The sequence below is a fragment of the Saimiri boliviensis genome, chromosome 11, assembly GCF_048565385.1.
Source record: "Saimiri boliviensis isolate mSaiBol1 chromosome 11, mSaiBol1.pri, whole genome shotgun sequence".
NCBI classification, from domain to species: Eukaryota; Metazoa; Chordata; class Mammalia; order Primates; family Cebidae; genus Saimiri; species Saimiri boliviensis.
The window spans coordinates 96,552,969-96,572,300 of record NC_133459.1 but is presented as its reverse complement, the minus strand read 5'-3'; positions in this window follow the sequence as shown (position 1 = coordinate 96,572,300).

Sequence of the window (19,332 nt, the reverse complement as noted above, 5' to 3'; positions counted from 1 at the left end):
CAATCCTACTCTCTGATAAAACAGACTTTAAACCAACAAAGATCGAAAGAGATAAAAAAAGGCATTACATAATGGTAAAAAGATCAATGCAACCAGAAGAGCTAACCAACCTAAATATATATGCACCCAATATAGGAGCATCCAGATACTTAGACTCCCACACAATAACAGTGGGAGATTTTAACACCCCACTGTCAATATTAGACAGGTAAATGAGACAGAAAACTAACCATGATATTCAGGACTTGAGCTCAGCTCTGGACCAAGCAGACCTAATAGACATCTACAGAACCCTCTACCCCAAATCCACAGAATATACACTCTTCTCAGTACCACATCACACCTATTCTAAAATTGACCACATAATTAGAAGTAAAACACTCCTTAGCAAATGTAAAAGAATGGAAGTCATAACAAAAAGTCTCTCAGAACACAGTGCAATCAAATTAGAACTCAGGATTAAGAAATTTACTCCAAACCACCCAACTACATGGAAACTGAACAACTTGCTCCTGAATGACTACCGGGTAAATAATGAAATTAAGGCAGAAATAAAGAAGTTCTTTGAAACCAATGAGAACAAAGACATGACATACCAGAATCTCTGGGACACAGCTAAAGCAGAGTTTAGAGGGAAATTTATAGCATTAAATGCCCACAGGAGAAAGCAGGGAAGAGCTAAAATCGATATCCTAACATCACAATGAAAAGAACTAGAGAAGCAAGAGCAAACAAATTCATAAGCTAAAAGAAGACAAGAAATAACTAAGATCAGAGCAGAACTGAAGGAGATAGAGACATGAAAATCTCTTCAAAACATCAATGAATCCAGGAGCTGGCTTTTTGAAAAGATTAGTGAAATATTATTCTCTTTTCAAATATATTGATAGCATTACCCATAAAATGAGGTTCCATCTAATGCTGATTTGAAATTGAGAAAACACTTAACACACAGGTGAAGAGGGTTAAGGAAGTTTAGCAGTCTCAATTCAAACCCTCAAGCTCTGAAAGAGGTTCCTACATCTGAACCCCGGTGCCCGAGGCCACGTTTGGGGCTGTGCTTCTCCTGCAGTGTCTTGGTGGCTGGCAGCAGCTCTCACCTTGAAGCCTGGCCTTCAGACAGATGCCTTCTTTGGACCACCTGCTGGCTCTTGGCTTTGACATCTGCCTGGTCCCTGCCTCTCAAATTCTTGGCTCTATTTTCCACACCCAGCTCTAGCACCCAACTATTTCTAAATATTAGGATGAAAACCCAATTGTGAGAAAGTTGCATTAAAAAGTAGTACCTTCTAACTGGCCATTGCTCATTTTGTTGGCATCTGATTGACCACCACTGGGCTGCCCTTCCATGGAGAGAGGTCCTGGACTTTAGGACATCTGCCCTGTTTGTTAGCTTATGGACTGGGCTCCCCAGAGAACATCAAGGAATGATAGAAATTCTGGGATAAGCTTTGGGATGAGAGAACCACACAGGGTATGGCCTCTAGCTGGCTGGGATGGGGTCCTGAGGGGTGGCTCTGGTTTTGTGATTAAGCCCATGTCCTGTGGAATCTCACGTGAGCTGTTAAATCTGTCAGGCTTTGTGTTTCTAACAAGTGGACTTCCTCGAGGCTCCCCGTGCTCTCCTCAGGAGGACTGTGTGCCCTCTACTTTGTAGCTGGCCTTCCAGCAGGTGCCAAAAAAGCCCCGCGAGCTTCTCCCTGAGCGGACGAGAATAGCACATATGTGGATGTTACCGGACCCTGCAGGTATAGTGGTCGCAGAGCCCCCGGGCCTGTGTCCCTTCTGATGTGAGCTCCCTGAACATGGCACCAGAGGGAGTGTGGGTGGCTGCTCTGCTCCTAGCAGGGCTAAAGTTGGGTCCTTCACAGCCACAGCCGGGCCAGCTGCTGCTGGGCTTCCCAGCATGTCACACACTGAGGCTGCCGGCAAAGCACACTGCTCCCTCCAACCTGCCTTCAGGCCAGCAACTGAGGGGCTCTTCCAAGTTAGTTAAAATCACATCACCCCAGGCGCCTGCATGTGGTGTGACTCCTGGTGTTGCACAAAAGCCCTCCACTGGAACCTGTGCAAGACTTTTAATATACGGCTGGGAAAAAGAAAAATGAACGTTCCCAGTATTTTTCCCATTCCCATTCCCTCTTCTACCAAGAAGATTTTAAATGAAGGGGGGTGGGGGGAGCTTCATACCAGAGGCAAGTTTGCAGTGAGAATCTCTGAGTCTATTTTTGTCCAGTACCATCTGGACACGAATCAAGAATCTAATTTTTCCCACTACTTTCTCTTTTTTTTCGCCTTTGTACTTTAGCTGACTCTGAGAGCACGAAGCCCGAAACCAAGTCTGGACCACAGAATTCCGTTAAAACTTAAATAATAAACAGAAAGAAAATGTCAATGAGTTCCATGAAGTATTTTTCCCCACCTACAGTGCCCATGGCAGCCGGGACCCTCCTTCAGGACCTTCCAGATGCACCAGAAGGTGCAGAGAGGCTGGGTGAGAAGCACAGTGGCTGGCCCTTCCTGGTGCCACTTTGTACCTGGAACTGTGGCTGCAGTGTGCTGTGAGCCCTGGGACAGGGATCTAAAGTGCAGCCATGTGACAGTCATTAGCAAACCTTCAGTAAGTGCCAGCTGACTGCCACTGGGAAGAGCTTGGTCTGTGAGCTCTGGAAACCCGCTCAGCTTAGCAGCTTCGATAAAGTGACAGGGACCCTTGAGGCAGGCCTGAAATATTACCCAGCTCCTTCCCTGTCCTGGACTATTTCACCTTCTCCTTCATGGCCAAAGCCCCTGGTCAGCCACAACTTGAGATATTAGTGCAGTGGATATTCTTAACCTTATACCAGTGGGATTTGGGTGGATGAGTAGATTTTCTTCAAAGTCATTGATGTCAGAGCACTTTGGCTTGAAAATGAAGTACCTGAAGTTCTAGGCCCGAACTTCTGTATAAAAATGAACATATTTATTCAGGAGCCTGAATGTTGGAAACTTAGCTCTAAGCTCTGTTTGTTCACCTAACATAACCAGGCAAAGATGAATATGGGGGCTTTATTTCTTGTGGTTTTTAATTCATTTTATTTTTGTTGTACATAATAGATGTACACGTTTTTGGAGTACGTGTGATAATTTCATACACTCAAACTATCTGTAAAGATTAAATCAGTGTAATCTGTATATCTATCACCTTAAATATTTGTCCTTTATGCTAGAAACATTCAAATTATTCTCTTCAAGTTATTTTGAAATATAAAATAGATCATTGTAAACTAGAATCACCCTCTTGATCTGGGTTTTTTGGTTGTTTTTAGGAAGACGTAGGTCTGAAGAAGCAAGGACTGGCAAGTCTGATCCCCCACTCTGATTCTCATTGCTGAATGTCTGAGTCCTCCTTGTGCACCTGCTGGAGTGGGAGACTGCTTATGGTACACCTGGCCTACAACATGCCTAGCTCTCTGGGGCGGATCTTGGGCAGGAAGCCTGCTTCTGCCAGAGTAAAGAATATGAGGGAGCTTCTCATCCAATGGAGCCTCCGGGAAGAGGCAAAGGGCCAGCTGGAAGTCTGGTGGCCCTTCACTGCCAGCAGGACAGATGCATCAAGTCAGGTTTATGGGAGAAGTTTTCCCAGACCACTATGTCCAAACTTCTGTCCATCCTGCTATAACCTCTCCAGTTAGATGGATGCAAACCAGACCAGTCCAGCCGTGCACCAGAACTACACAGATAAGAACCCAAAGAAGAAACAAGTGGTGTAGCATTAAGTATTTTTTTCCACTTGAGTAGAAAAATAAGGGACTAAGGGAAATTGGAGGAGTGTGGCCTTTGAATGAAGCTTGAGGTAGTGAGACAGCAAGTGAACATGGGGACACTTGCTCAGAGCTTTGCTAGAATACCTCATGGCTTACAGGGCCTAGGACCTTCTCAATATAGAAATGACCATAAAAAGAAAGCAGACAGATTCCCATGAAGAAAAAGTGACCTCTCCTCTGAATTCCATGCTTGGAAAAGTACTTATTTAAAGGCAGGGAAAAAGCCTCCACAGCAGAACCTGGATTGTTTAGATAACTTGGCCTAGGAACATGGCGGAAGCTGAACCCAAGACCATGCCTACATGGTACAACTTCTGGGTGGGAGTCAGTTGTCTCTGCTGAGTTCCCTGGACCTGAGACTGTGACACTGAGACCATGGGTGTGGAGAAATCTAGCTCACATTTATGATATGTGGCAGGATCTTGACTGAGCATTTCAACCCATCCTGTAGTAGAAAAGAGTGCTGAGTCATGCTGGGTCACCCATCTAGACTAGAGACAGCCTAGGTGGGCTCATTGGAACTGGTCAAATGGCCACAGGGCCAGCTTGGGTCTCCACTAGAAAGGGCAGGTGAGGGGAGCAGGAGGTGGCATGTTCACAGGACAGGACAATCCGGAGCAGAGATTTACTCTAAGATACAAGCACTAGATGGGGAAATTTAACAGAGTGGACTGCAGAGTCACTTGGAAGGAAAAATAGAAGAGGATTTTATACTATAGCTGCTATCAACGGTCCTAACCTTGAAGAAATCTATAGGTAAAAATATGAAATTACATATGCCCTTTGTTTTCACTTTGTTTTTAATTTTGCTTACTTTAATTGCTAGCTTTTCAATTTATGTTTAAAGAGCAGTTATCAGATTTTTTTTAAGGTAAAAGAAACCTTTTCTTATATACTCTTTTTAGTTTTTTATTTTGAAATCATGTTAAACTTATACAAAAATTTACAAAAATAGTACAGAGAGTTCCTGTATATCCTTCTTCTAGCTTTCCCTAGTGTTACTGTCATACTTAACAATAATACATTGATCATAAATAAGAAATAAATATTGGTACAAGACCGTGGGCCAAACTACAGACGTTATTCCGCTAGTGTCCTTTTTCTGGCTCAGGATCCAATTCAGGATCTAAATTGCCTTTAGTTATCATGACTCCTTCGTCTCTTCCAATCTGTAATTGTCCCAAAGCTTGTCTTGACAACTTCAACATATATTTTTAAAACTTTCTGAGTTAATTTTAAATTCACATGCAGTTGTAGGAAATAATATAGAGACAGATCCTTATATTCCTTACCTAGTTTTCGCCCATAGGTAACATCTCAGATAACAATGGCATAATATCATAACCTGGAAATTGACATTGATGAGGTACATGGATCTTATTCATATTTTACCAGTTTCATATGGAGCTATGTGTATCCGTGTAAGTGTGAGTCTGTGTAAGTTCTGTGTAGTTTTATCACATGTGTAAATTCATATGGCCACTAGCGGAGAACAGTTCTATCACAAGGATCCCCAGTGCTACCCTTTTATAGCTACTTCCCTTTCTCCCCAGCTCCTAATCCCCTGGCAACCATTAATTTGTTCTCTATCTCTATAATTTTGTCATTTCAAAAATATCATATAAATAGAGTTGTATAGTATGTAATCTCCTGAGATTGGCTTTTTTTTTCACTCAGCATGATTTTCTTGAGATCCATCCAAGTTGTTGCATTGGTCAATAATTCATTCATTTTTCTTGCTGAGTAATATTACATGGTTTAAGGGACCAGTTTGTTTAAGCAAGCAATTGTTGAAGAACATTTGCACAACCTCAATTCTTTTGAAGTTCGTTTTTGTTGAATGTCTTTTGATTTGATTTGGCCTGATGTTTTCGCACAGTTAGATCATGGCAATGCATTGTCGTCATGAATACCACAAATGGGCTGTGCCCTTCTGAGTTCATCCTATCAAGGAGTACATGAAGTAAATATGTCTCATTACTGGTGATATTAACTTTAATAGGTTGATTAATTGGTGTCTGCCAGGTTATTTTCTGCCGTGAAATTAATTACTATTTTTTTGTAAGTAATAAATATCTTCGAGAAAATTGCTTTCTTTAATGGAACTTTGATAAATGTGGAGAGTGTATTCTTAGCTTTCTTAGTTTATCTTGACCCACAAGCCTGTGGCTTTCTGGATTACTTCGTCTGAAGCAGAGCCAGAACTTGCCATGAAGTACCAGTGATTAGAGGAGGAGGCATTATCCAAAGAGAAAACTGAACACTCTATGCTTCTTGGAACACATTCTTCAATATCAAACCTTGATTGAAAAAAAAAAAAAAAAAAAAAAAAAAAAAAAACAAGGGAAGGGATCCAAGATGGCTGAGTAGGAACAGCTCTGGAGTGCAGTTCCCAGCGAGAACAATGCAGAGGGTGAGTGATCACCACATTTCCAAATGAGTTATTACTGCCCACAGACCAGGAGATTCCCAGGCTGAAAAGTGCCATGAGTTTCCAGCACAGTTGTTTCAGCTGGTGCAGCAGGTCTCCACACGAAGACTCATACAAACCTGGGTGGATGTTTCAACTGGCACCTGGAATGCCTAGGAGACAGAGCCACCTATTCAACTGAAAAAAAGGGACTGGAACAGGGAGCCAGGTGATCTGGTTTGGTGGCTCCCATCCCCAAAAGACTAGCAATCTGAAATGGTCTGGATTCAGAGTTTCGCAGCAAGTGCAGCTGGACACAGGATGGTCCAGCTCTATTGGGAGAAGGGCATCTGTCATTACCAAGACAGTTCATGACTACTAAGGCTGTCCACCATTACAGAGGCAATCCATCATTACCAAAGCAGTCTGCCATTACCAAGGCAGTCTGCCATTACTGAGACAGACCACCATTACTGAGGCAGTTCTGGCTATACCTCCCTAAACAAAACCACAAGGAAGTTCACACAACAGCTGGGCAGAGCCCACGGCAGCGCAGCAATGCCTCTGCTGGCAGACTGTGACTAGGCTAACTCCCTGCTGGGAGGGGCAACTCCAAAAAAAGGCAGCAGCAAGTCAGGAATTTATAAATAAAGCCCCACCTTCCCAGGGCAAAGCACCTGGGAAAAAAGTCAGTTATGAGTTCCCCTGCAGCAGACAAAATTGTACCTGCCCAGCAGATCTGAACAGAACAACAGAGCTCACAGCTCAGCACTTGATCTCCTGTAAAGGACAGAGTGCCTCCTCAAGCAGCTCCCTGACCTCCATATATCCAAAGAGTCACCTCATAAAGGAGAGCTCAGGCTGACATCTGGCAGGTATCCTTCTGGGAAGAAGATAACAGAAGAAGAAACTGGCAGCAACCTTTACTGTTCTGCAGCTGCCACAGGTGATCCCCAGACAAACAGGGTCTGGAGTGGACCTTCAGCCATCCGACAGCAGAGGGGCCTGACTCTTAGGAGAAAAACTAAAAAACAGAAAGAAATAACTTCATCATTAAAAAAACTGAACTCCACTCAGAGACCCCATCCAAAAGTCACCAACTACAAAGACCACAAGTAGATAAATCCACAAAGATGGGGAAAAAACTAGTGCAAAAAGGATGAAAACACCAAAAAGCAGAACACTTCTCCTTCTCCAAGGGATCACAACTCATCACCAGCAAAGGAACAAAACTGGATGGAGAATGGTTCTGAGGAATTGAGAGAAACAGGCTTCAGACGGTGGGTAATAACAAACTTCTCTGAGCTAAAAGATCATGTTCTAACCCAATGCAAAGAAACTAAGAACATTGAAAAAAGGTTTGACGAAATGCTAATGAGAATAAATAGCATAGAGAAGAACATAAATGACTTCATGGAGATGAAAAACACAACACAAGAACATCACAAAGCATACACAAGTTTCAACAGCCGAATCGACCAAGCAGAAGACAGGATATAAGAGACTGAAGATCAACTCAATGAAATAAAATGAAAAGGTAAGATTAGGGAAAAAAGAGTGTAAAGAAATGGACAAACCCTCCAAGAAATATGGGATTATGTGAAAAGACCTAATCTACGTTTGATAGGTGTACCTGAATGTGACAGAGAGAATGAATCCAAGCTGGAAAAGGCTTTTCAGGATATTATCCAGGAGAAATTCCTCAACCTAGCAAGGCAGGCCAACATTCAAGTCCAGGAAATACAGAGAACACCACAAAGATATTCCTCAAGAAGAGCAACCCCAAGGTACATATCTGACAGTTTCGCCAGGGTTGAAATGAAGGAAAAATACTAAGGGCAGTCAGAGAAAAAGACCAGGTTGCCCACAAAGGGAAGCGCATCAGACTCACAGCAGATCTCTTGGCAGAAACCCTACAAGCCAGAAGAGAGTGGGGGCCAATATTCAACATTGTTAAGGAAAAGAACTTTCAACCTAGAATTTCATATCCAGCCAAACTAAGCTTTATAAGCGATGGAGAAATAAAATCCTTTACTAACAAGCAATTGCTGAGAGATTTCATTACTACCAGGCCTGCCTTACAAGAGCTCCTGAAAGAAGAACTAAGCATAGAAAGGAACAACCAGTACCAGCCACTCCAAAATGTACCAAATGGTAACAGGCATGGATACAATGAAGAAACTGCATCAACTAATGGGCAAAACAACCAGCTAGCATCAAAATGGCAGGATCAAATTCACACATAACAATATTAACCTTAAATGTAAATGGGCTAAATGCCCCAATCAAAAGTCACAGGCTGGCAAATTGGATAAAAAGTCAAAACCCATCAGCGTGCTGTATCCAGGAAACCCATCTCACATGCAAGGACACACATAGGCTCAAAATAAAGGGATGGAGAAAGATTTACCAAGCAAATGGAGAGCAAACAAAAAGCAGGAGTTGCAATCCTAGTCTCTGATAAAATGGACTTTAAACCAACAAAGATCAAAAATAAAAAGAAGAGCATTGCATAATGGTAAAAGGATCAATGCAACAAGAAGAGCTAACAATCCTAAATATATACACACCCAATACAGGACCACCCAGGTATGTAAAGCAAGTTCTTAACACCCTACAAACAGATTTAGACTCCCACACAGTAATAGTGGGAGATTTTAACACCCCACCATCAATATTAGACAGATCAACAAGATAGAAAATTAACAAGGATATCCAGGACTTGAACTCCGATCTGGACCATGCAAACCTAATAGACATCTACAGAACTCTCCACCCCAAATCCACAGAATATACATTCTTCTGAGCACCACATCACACCTACTCTAAAATTGACCACATAATTGGAAATAAATCACTCCTCAGCAAATGCAAAAGAATGGAAATCATAACAAACAGTCTCTCAGACCACAGTGCAATCAAGTTGAATTCAGGATTAAGAAACTAACTCAGAACCACACAACTTCATGGAAACTGAACAACTGGATCTTGAATTTTGTTGACTGGATAAACAATGAAATAAAGGCAGAAATAAAGATGTTCTTTGAAACCAATGAGAACGAAGATAACAATGTATCAGAATATCTGTGAGATATTTAAAGCAGTGTGTAGAGGGAAATTTATAGCAATAAATAGCCACCAGAGAAGTGAGGAAAGATCTAAAATTGACATCCTATTGTCAAAATTGAAAGAACTAGAGGAGGAAGATCAAAAATACTCAAAACCTAGCAGAAAGACAAGAAATAACTAAGATCAGAGCAGAACTGAAAGAGGTAGAGACACAAAAACCCCTTCAATATATCAATAAATCCAGCAGCTGATTTTTTTAAAAGATTAACAAAAGAGACATACCACTAGCCAGATTAATAAAAAAGAAAAGAGAGAAGAGTCAAATAGATGCAATAAAAATGAAAAAGGGATATCACCATCAATTCCACAGAAATAAAAACTACCATCAGAGATTACTGCAAACAACTCTATGCACATAAACCAGTAAACCTGGAAGAAATGGATAAATTCCTGTACAATTGCACCCTCCCAAGCCTAAACCAGGAAGAAGTCAAAACGCTGAATAGATCAATAACAAGGGTTGAAGTTGAGGCAGCAATTAACAGTCCACCAACCAGAAAAAGACTGGGAAATCCAGGGTCCAGATGGGTTCACAGCTGAATTCTACCAGACATACAAAGAGGACTTGGTTCCACTCTTTCTGAAACTATTTCAAACAATACAAAAAGAGGGAATCCTTCCAAAATCATTTTATGAGACCAACATCATCCTGACACCAAAACCCAGCAGATACTCAACAAGAAAAGAAAACTTCAGGCCAATATCCATGATGAACACAGATGCAAAAATCTTCAATAAAATACTGGCAAACCCATTGCAACAGCACATCAAAAAGCTTATCCACCATGATCAAGTAGGCTTCATTCCAGGGATGCAAGGCTGGTTCAACATACACACAAGTCTATAAAGGTAATCCACCACATAAACAGAATGAAAGACAAAAACCACATGATTATCTCATTAGATGTAGAGAAGACCTTTGACAAAATTCAATAGCGCTTTATGCTAAACACTCTTAATAAACTAGGTATCAACGGAATGTATCTGAAAACAATAAAAGCTATTTATGACAAACTCACAGCCAATATCATATTGAATGGGTAAAAACTGGAAGCATTCCCTTTGAAATCTGGCACTAGACAAGGATGCCCTCTCCCACCTTTCCTATTGAATATAGCATTGGAAGTTCTAGCCAGAGCAATTAGGCAAGAAAAAGAAATAAAGTTTATTCAGTTAGAAAAGGAGGAAGTCAAATTGTCTCTATTTACAGGCAACATGATTGTATATTTAGAAGACCCCATTGTCTCAGCCCAAAATTTCTTAAACTGATAAGCAACTTCAGCAAACTCTCAGGATACAAAATGAATGTGCAAAAATCACAAGCATTCCTATATACCAATAACAGACTTAAAGAGAGCCAAATCAAGAACACATTGCCATTCACAATTGCTACAAAGAGAATAAAATACATAGGAATACAACTAAAGGACCTCTTCAAGGAGAACTACAAACCACTGCTCAAGGAAATAAGAGAGGACACAAACAAATGGAAAAGCATTCCATGCTCATGGTTAGGAAGAATCAATATTTTGAAAATGGCCATGCTGCCCAAAGTAATTTATAGATTCAACGATATCCCCATGAGGCTACCTATGACTGTCTTCACAGAACTGGAAAAAACCACCTTAAATTTCATATGAAGCAAAAAGAGAGCCCCTATAGCCAAGTCAATTCTAAGCAAAAAGAACAAAGCTGGAGGCATCATGCTACCTGACTTCAAACTATACTACAAGGCTACAGTAATCAAAACAGCATGCTACTGCTACCAAAACAGAGTCATAGACCAATGGAACTGAACAGAGGCCTCGGAGGCAATGCCACACATCTACAGCCATCTGATCTTTGACAAATCTGACAAAAACAAGCAATGGGGAAAGGATTGCCTGTTTAATAAATGGTGTGGGGAAAACTGGCTAGCCATGTGCAGAAAGCAGAAACTGGACCCCTTTCTGACACCTTACACTAAAATTAACTCCAGATGGATTAAAGACTTAAACATAAGGCCGAACACCATAAAAACCCTAGAAGAAAATCTAGGCAAAACCATCCAGGACATAGGCATAGGCAAGGACTTCATGACTAAAACACCAAAAGCATTGGCAACAAAAGCCAAAATAGACAAAAGGGATCTAATTAAATTCCAGAGCTTCTGTACAGTGAAATAAACAATCATTAGAGTGAACCAGCAACCAACAGAATGGAAAAAATTTTTTGGAATCTACCTGTCTGACAAAGGGCTAATATCCAGAATCTACAAAGAATTAAAAAAGATTTACAAGGAATAAAACAAACAAACAAACCTATTCAAAAGTGGGCAAAGGACATGAACAGACACTTTTCAAAAGAAGACATTTATGAGGCCAACAAACAGAAAAAAAATGCTCATCATCACTGGTCATTACAGAAATGCAAATCAAAACCACATTGAGATACCATCTCATGCCAGTTAGAATGGTGATCATTAGAAAATCTGGAGACAACAGATGCTGGAGAGGATGTGGAGAAATAGGAATACTTTTACACTGTTGGTGGAAGTGTAAATTAGTTCAACCATTGTGGAAGACAGTGTGGCTATTCCTCAAGAACCTAGAAATAGAAATTCCATTTGACCCAGCAATCCCATTACTGGGTATATATCCAAAGGATTATAAATCATTCTAGTATAAAGGCACATGCACATGTATGTTCATTGCAGCACTGTTTATAATAGCAAAGACCTGGAACCAACCCAAATGCCCATCGATGATAGACTGGACAAGGAAAATGTGGCACATATACATCATGCAATACCATGCAGCCTTAAAAAAAATGATGAGTTCATGTCCTTTGTAGGGACATGGATGAATCTGGAAACCATCATTCTCAGCAAACTGACACAGGAACAGAAAAACAAACACTGCATGTTCTCTCTCATAGGTGGGAATTGAACAATGAGAACACATGGACACAGGGAGGGGAGCATCACACACTGGGGTCTGTTGGTGGGGAACTAGGGGAGGGACAGTGAGGGGTAGTGAGGTTGTGGTGGGATAACATGGGGAGAAATGCCAGATATAGGTGATGGGGGGATGGAGGTAGCAAACCACATTGCCATGTATGTACCTATGCAACAATTCTGCATATTTTGCACATGTACCCAGGACTTAAAGTGCAATAAAAAAACCTACATATATATATGTATATATGTATATATACATATATATGTATACACATATACATGTATATATGTATGTGTGTGTATATATATATATATATATATATATATATATATATATATATATGAAAAAGAAAAAAAAGCCTAATTAGAAATGGTAGCACTGTGGGTGAGGACACACTTTTCAATAAATTCCTCTGGTGGGCTATGCAGCAGCCTAGATAGCAAAAACTTGTCCCCTTGGAATTAGATGCAGCTAAAAGCGTGCAGTTGGTGGCTTTGACTCAGACCTCTGAAGGGAGCAAGGTTGGCTGGTCACCTGCCTGGCTGGGGACCCATCTGCTCTGTGTCTCCTGTTATAATGGAGGAGGGGTCCCTCTCTCACTTGAGAACAACTCCCCCATTCCCCACAAATGCTTTGGCTCTTATCCTCTTTCTTATTTACAGGAACTTTATGCTATCAGTTTCACCATCTTTCTCTGCTACTGTCAATTTTCCATCACAGCTTGAACTACAGAGAATTAAACATGCTTAAGTCTTTGCAGTCTTAAATGTTATAAGAAATATAAATAAAGTAAGTAAGTGAGTGAGGAAGCCAGTAGGGAAGTGCTCTAAAAATTCCAAAGCCATTTTTACCCCACTTATAAAATGAGTGACCCAATGGCCACGTGACCCGATTTTGACTAAAGTGATGGCAAGAGAAGTTTGCTGTGAACGTTTCTTCTTGCTCTCAAATGAGAGACACATGGAGAAGTTTATCTCTTTCTCCAAGTGCACAGGAACCAGGAATCACTTCATCCTGACCTCCACATCAGCCATCCTACAACTGCAATATAAACCAGGTTTAGGGTGAAACAGCCATGTGGGTGTGGAAATGAAGAGTCGGAAAACATCTAGGGCTTCCCTCATGTTAATGCCTCTCAGGGAAAACAGGATATAACACGGCTTCAGGTAGACCTGGTTTGTTCTACCTCTGGCTCTTACTAACAAATGACTCATCTCCCTCATCCTCAGCTTCCCTTTAAGACGAGATTAACAATAATAAGAATAATTAACATTTGATGAGATTTGATTATGTGCTAGGCACTGTTCTAATTCACCATGTCCACTCATTAAATAGTCACATGACCCTAATTCGATGAATACTCTTATTGTCCATGTTTTCGAGACAGGAGAAAAAAAGCTTAGAGAGGTTGTTTCTTGCACAAAGTCACAAAGCTAGTAAAAAATGGAGCCAAAATTCCAACCAGACCTTGGATTTCTATCCAACTCCAAGTTTCTACTACTTATTTGGAAGGACATATAATTTGAGTCTGAGTCCTTATTATCTAGCACAAGGCCAGCACATGGTAGGTGTTTAATAAGTGTTTGCTGAGCAAATGTGGACTCTTCATATACTTTTTGCCAGCATAGAAATTGGCATTTTCCTTTTGTGAGCAGAGAAATGCTGAGAGCTGATTGGGAAGAACAAGAGCTCTGACTGCAGGCTAGTTGTGACTTTTAGCTGGAGAGACTTAATGTCACCAAGCCACCAATTAGTGGCCTGTCCCATGTCGCTGGAAACCCAAGTTTTGCTTTAGGCCAACAAACTAGGAAATTATAAACAGTTCTCTAGTACATGGGACTCTCTTTACACTCGTAGAGAGGGTTGATGCAGGACCACAATACTTTTAGACACTGTACCGGCAGAAGGAGACTCCATCAAGATGGCAAAAGCACATCCTTATTGTGAGGGACTCCTTATGCAATATTATGATGGTCTCCAAAAGAGGAAAGGGAGAGTAAACATTATTTGAGTTTAGCATTGTTAATTTATGGGTTTAGGGTGTCAGGAAATGAGAGACAACCTTGTAATGCTCAGCACAACTTGACCATACCAAATTTTAAATTATTAATTATAAATGTCTTATATTAGATAAAGCAATTAAACCAGTGCTGATGAAGCTGTGGTGGAGATGGCTATGGAAAGAGTAGGCCTAATTTTCATGAATGGAGCTTAGGAGGAGCACTAGAAGATGCTGGAACCCTTGTCATGGCCCAGGGTTATTGTAGTTGATGCTACGTTCATTCTGTTTGAATGATGCACCAAGACCCAATGGTTCCTTTGGTTCTCCCTGGACAAGAGCCTTGGCGGAGATTTCCAGGCATCTAAACTTTGGTCTAGGGGGAGTAATTAACACCTCATTTGTCACCCATCACATCTATCCCTAAGGGGAGAGTGCCTGGACTATGAACATATCCTGCCCTGGGATTAAGGAAATAGGCAGTTGGAGCCATTTCCTTCCTTGTCTGCTGACCTAAGAAAGAGATCCCTGTTCCTATTTATGTTCTGCTTTTAAGAAATAACTAATCGGACCAGATTGTGCTGATGGGTTAGAGACACTAAAAAGAGGCTGTATTTACTTTCTTTGAGGAATTTAAGATTCAATCTTAATAGATCTTCCATCACGGAGGTTGAACTAGACAAAAGTTAACTACACAGCTTCTGCCTCCATTTTTGGGAAGAGATGGCAGAAATTCGGTGCCGGTGATGAAGGACTCTTTCCACAAATTATGGGATTCCTGTCATAGTTCTTCGGACAACACAGAACTTGATGTTATTTTAAGAGTTTTTGTCTGAAAACTATCTTGATTTTGTATTTTGCTTGTATTGCCCTCTTAATCATTCAGCCAGGCTGGGATTTAGCAATTTCTGTGTTTCAAACCTTTCATCCATTTGGTTGACTTAATCAATTGTAGCACATTTTCTTCTTTCACTTTGATCCTTGAATTAGCTTTCCAGAGATACACTAAATGATTTATTTTGAAAACTTCTTTCTGAGTAAATGATTATTATTAATAGTAGTTAATGTTAATATTTCCCCAGTTTGCTGCCTTTTTTTGCTTCACAAGTTTAACATAACTTTTCCCCTTATTCTCAAATGTCTAAAACATCTATCCCATCATCAATGGTAAGTTTATTTTGTTTTGCTCATTTTTCCCCAACATGTGCAGATCTGGAGAAATGCTGTATAACTTCAAAGATAATGCTGTTATCACATTCACAGTGGCATAAGAAAGCTGATGACAGTAACTGCCAGAGTAGGTATATTCTCTTTTTTTCTCAGTAAATCTTCACTTGGCTCTTCTTAGATAAGCTATTAGACATGGGCTTTGTATCACACAGGTCTGTATCCAAATCCTGGCTGCACTACTTTCTAGCTTTGTGGCCTTGGGAAGTCTTTTAAGTGCTCTCTATTGGTCTAGATAGGTTAGCTTATGCTGCAGTAAGAAACAAGCTCAAAATTTTAATGGATTAAAACAAGAAAGGTTTAATTCTTGCTTAAGCAAAGTCTGATACATGTCTGGGCAGCTCTCCAGCACAGCTGTTCTCCTCATGATGGCTCAGCATTAACCCTTCATGTCTACTCTGGTTTCCTAGATCACCATGACACAGGAAAGGTTAAGTGGAGAATTAAGCATCAACAACTAAATGTTCCTATCCAGGAAAAGCAACATTACTTCTGCTTATTTTTCATTGGCCAGAATTCATATGACCACAACTAATATCCATATGGTAAATCATAGCTACTTCCATGTGGGCAGAAAGAAGGCAGAAGTGGATACTGATGAACAATTATAACGCCGCACTCTCTGACACTCATTTTCCTCATTAATAAAATGGGGATAATACCTATGGCAAAGGGTTGTTATGTCAAATCAATAAGAAAATGTATATTAAATGCTTAGAATGGAAACCACAGACACTCAGATAACGGGGAGCTTTTATTATACATGTTAAAATGTAATGGCATGCCCATAATGCTACTCCTTTTTACATGAAGTGAAAGCAGAAGTCATAATATTAAGAGCCCTACATGGTATTTCCAATAAAAGCAGCAGCATCTACAACTGCAATTCGAGCAGCTTAAGTTCAAGATATAATTCATTGCATCATTCTGAGTAAAGAGTGAGAAGGATATACACCAAAATATTCACAATCATAATCTCTAGTTGTTAAGATGCGAAAAATATAGTTTACTTCCTTATAAACTATGGGCTTTTTTTGATTTTCTACTATGAGTATGTATCATTAAGAATAATAGCTTATTACATGCCAGGCTTCCATTTTAATTTCCACAATATATTATGATTTTATGTTATTATCCAAATTTATACTTAAGAAAACTGGGACACAGAGAAGTTAAATAACTTTTTCAAATAATGAATGGTAGAGTCAGGATTTGTATATTAAACATAAAAATATTTTAATAGCACATTATATTTATGAACCCAATATTAAGTGTGCATTATGTGCCAGTCACTGTATGAGGACCTATGGGAGATGCCAAGATGAAGAAGACACAGCCTCAAGGACCCTACTGTATTATTGGGGAGGTAAGCCACATATAAATGCAAAAAAGTTTATGATGCAAATCCGTACATCAGAGACAATCATTCAAAGACAGAAAGATGGTCTTCTTTATGCTCAGGACCTGGCATAGAACAGCTGCTGGATACTAATTTGCTGAATGAATAAATGATTAAATGGAATTTCAAAGCATCTAATTTTACTGATGAGAAGATGACAGTCCAGAGAGGTTTCTTGGCTTCCTAGAATTGCACAGCTATTTAGTGCGTGGACTGAAAGAGCCTGTTTGTTAGTCTCCTGCTCTCTTCTACCAGCTGCTCTAAGGGAGAGACGACTTTTGGGGTGGAGCAGTCTAAGCGAGCTTCTGCTCTGCCATGTCAGACTTGATGATGTCACCCTGATTCACTCTGCATCATCAGGGCCTGAAACATCTCTTCTCAGGATGATCCGTGGCTCCATGTTGCTTCACTCATGAGCACTTCTCTGTCTCCATGGTACTTGACCTTTCAGCAGCATTCAACCCAGTGACCACTTCCTGCTTCTTGAAATACTTTCTACTCTAGGCTTCTGTGACAGCACAATGACCCACTTCTCTCTTTTTTCATTATTCATTCTGTCTGGTCTCCTTTGCTGACTTCTTTTCTAGCTGACCACTAAATACTGGAGCTCCTCAGGAATTAATATACTCTATCAGCACACTCTACTTAATTCCAACGTGTCCAGCCATTCAACTGCTATCTTGTATGCAAAGGACTTGGAAATCTGTATCTTTTCCCTCAGCTCTGGAATCATGTATCTAAATGCTTTCTTGACATTTTCACTTGAATGCCTAATATGGATCTCAAATCAGTTTCAAAACCCAAATCTATTTTACCCCACTCTTCTACATTTCAATAAATGACATCAGAGATCTCCCAGTTGGTTAAGATAATAACCTAGGAATGATTCTTTAGTGATCCCATCCTTAAATGGTAGCATCCAGTCCACCAATAATTCCTCTTTTCTGCCTCCAAAATATGTTCCCAAATTTATTCGCATCATTTTTTTTTTTTCCCACCTCCATTCTAATTCTTGCTCGGACAGCTTTAATAACCCCTAGATGGCTACTTGCTTAGATTCTTGCCCCTATTTAGTCTCCTCATAACAACGAGAATTGAAAGAGAATGCTGGGAAGATGGCCGCCTAAGAACAGCTCAGGACTTCAGCTCCCAGTGAAGGTGCAGAGGGTGAGTGGACGCCGCATTTCCAGACGAACTCTTATTGCCCACAGACCAGGAGATACCCAGGCAGAGGGGTCGCCAGCATCGCAGTCCCAGCCGGTGTGGCTGTTTTGACCCCTGTGGGGCTGATTCCGCCCGCGCGGCTGCTGTGACCACTCCCTGTTGCTGCGGTTCTCCGTACAAAAGCCACTGGTCTGGGAGCCCTCTTAGCTGGCGAGCAGAGCCCTGAGACGGCAGAATAGCCCATTCATCTGAAATAGCAAGTCGGGCCAGGAGATTCCTAGGCAAAAAATCCGCCAGGAGCTGGCGCCACAGTTCGAGCGGACTCCGTGAGTCGCAGCACGGGAGATCCCGGCACCTTTTCAGCAGGCGACCCGAACGCGGGGTCGTTCAACTTAAAAGAAAAGACTCTGAGTCAGGGAGCCAGGTGATCAGGCTCGGTTGGTCCCACCCCTCCACCCCCTACAACAACGAAAACAAAAACAGTAATTGGAAACCCTCTGGGTTGAGCCCTTCAAACCAAGCACAGCTGAACCGGGATGGTCCGGCTCCGTGGGGGAGGGGCTTCCGCCATTACTGAGACTCTCCACCGCTACGGAGGCAGGCTGCCGTTGCCGAGGCAACCTACCACAACAGAGAGAGTCCGCCATAACAGAGGCGGGGCCACCGTTGCCGAGACAGTTCTAACTACGCCCATATAAAAAGGACTACAGGGAAGAGCTCAGGGCAGCTGGGCGGAGCCCACAGCAACTCAGCAAAGCCCCTGCGGGCAGGCAGTGGCTAGGCGTGCTGCTAGCTGGGCGGGTCAGACCTGAAAGAAAAATCAAAAAAGGCAGTAGTGCAACGGAAACGCATAAAGCTCCAACTCCCTGGGACAGAGACAGACAACAGGTGGATAAACCCACAAAAATGGGAAGAAACCAGCGCAAAAAGGATGAAAACTCCCGAAACCAGAACACCTCTCCTCCTAAAAGGGATCACAACTCCTCACCAGCAAGGGAACCAGACCGGATGGAGAAGGAGGGTGATGAAATGACAGAATCAGACTTCAGAAGGTGGGTAGTAAGAAACTACAATGAGCTAAAAGAACATGTTCTAACCCAACGCAAAGAAAATAGGAACCTTGAAAAAAGATTGGACGAACTGCTGATGAGAATGGACAGCATAGAGAGGAGTGTAAGTGAATTGATGGAGCTGAAAAACGCAACACGAGAACTTCGTGAAGCATGCACAAGCTTCAACAGCTGAATTGACCAAGCAGA